A 1762-nucleotide genomic window follows, 5' to 3' on the forward strand; every position below is an offset into this window, starting at 1 on the left:
GGGTCCTGGGTGCTCTCTGGGAGGTTTTGGGGGTCCCGACCCCCCCGGCTCCCCCCAATGATGCCACAGGACACCGTCCACTCTCACATACCCCAGCTCTCTCCCAAGTGGTCCCCCAGCCCTTCTCCCTGTACCCCAGTGTACTCTGAGTCCCTCCCAGTGCCATCCCAGTTCCTCCCAATGCCATCCAAATCCCTACCAATGTCCTCCAAGCCCTCTCCCCTCTATTCCAGTGCTCCCCAGCTCATCCCAGTGTCTCCCCCGTCTCTCCCAGTGCCCCCCAGCATGTCCATCTCGCTGATGCCGTCGAGCTCCCAGCCCGGCCCCAGCCCCTGCTCTGCTCCGTGATGGATTTCTACCCTGCCCTGTGCAGACGAGGTGGTTCCAGGATGGGCAGGAGCTGCCGGAGCACGTGGTGGCCACCGACGTGGTCCCCAACGGGGACTGGACCTACCAGGTGCTGGTGATGCTGGAAATGCCCCCCCGGCGCAGGGTCACCTCCACCTGCCAGGTGGAGCACGTCAGCCTGGAGCACCCCCTCAGCCGGCACTGGGGTACGGCCCGGCCCTCCCAGCATTGGGGGACACTGGCAGGGGGGCCAGGGCTCTGGGGGGAACTGGGGACACTGGGAGGCACTTTGGGGGGCAACGGAGAGGCTGAGGAGGAGTTTGGGGGGTCCTGGGAGGGCTGAGAGAGGCTGTCGGGTGTCATGGGGCTGATTGGGAGGGAGCAGGGGAGCCTGGGTGGGATGGGAGGGAGTCTTGGGGTGACTGGGAGGGGGTTGGGGAAGTGCTGGGGGGGCTGGGAAGGGACAGGGAGGGGTTCAGCGGGGTTATGTGGGTGATAGGAGGGGGATTGGAGGGTCCTAAAGGGGATGGGAGAGGCTTTGTGGGATCTCAGAGGGTCTGGGAAGGGACTGGCAGGAGTTTTCAGGGGGTGCTGGGTGGGCTTGGGGAGACCAGGACAGGGGTTTCGGGGGGTCCCGGGTGGTCTCTGGGAGGTTTTGGGGGTCCTGACCCTCCCCGGCTCCCCCCAGAGATGCCACAGGACACCGTCCGCAGCAAGATCCTGGTGGGGGTCGGGGGCCTCGTGTTTGGTTTCATCTTCCTGGCGCTGGGGCTCGGCTTCTACCTGAGGGAGAAGGTAAAGGGGGGCCCCTGGGGGTCGTGTCCCCCCTTCCCCAGAGCGTGTGTGCCCCTCTTGCCCCCCCAGCCCACTGTCACCCCTTTTTCTCTCCCCACAGAGCTCCTGAGCCGGCGGTGGCTGCAGCTCCTTCCCCGTGGCCTCGGGCCCAGCCGGGACCCCCCAATCCATCCCCACCTGGATTTTGGGGGGATCATGTGTCCCCCCTGGCCCTGCTTTTGTTCTCACACCAACCACCTGCTCCCAGTGCTTCCAGCAAAGCTTCCCAGTTCTCTGCAGTCCTGCGGGGGCACCTCCACCTGCCAGGTGGAGCACGTCAGCCTGGAGCACCCCCTCAGCCGGCACTGGGGTACTGCCTGGCCCCCCCAGCATGGGGGGACACTGGCAGGGGGGCCAGGGCTCTGGGGGGAACTGAGGACACTGGAAGGCACTTTGGGGGGCAATGGAGAGGTTGAAGAGGAAGTTGGGGCATCCTGGGAGGTCTGAGAGAGTTTTTATGGAGTCCTGGCTACAAATGGGAGGGAGTTTGGGTGAGCCTGGGTGGGATGGGAGGGAGGTTGGAGGTGACTGGGAAGGGGTTGGGGAAGTGCTGGGTGGGCTGAGAAGGCACTGGGAAAGG

The 1762-nt window shown here is 65.4% G+C and overlaps 1 pseudogene; it reads left to right on the plus strand.

Annotated features, from left to right (window-relative positions):
- Positions 1–274: 274 nt before the first annotated feature.
- On the plus strand, positions 275–1254 carry LOC114072318 (annotated as a pseudogene).
- The last annotated feature ends 508 nt before the right edge of the window (positions 1255–1762 follow it).

Source organism: Empidonax traillii, unplaced genomic scaffold (assembly GCF_003031625.1).
Source record: "Empidonax traillii isolate 1590-97213 ecotype Southwest subspecies unplaced genomic scaffold, ASM303162v1 scaffold2975:size16725, whole genome shotgun sequence".
NCBI lineage: Eukaryota > Metazoa > Chordata > Aves > Passeriformes > Tyrannidae > Empidonax > Empidonax traillii.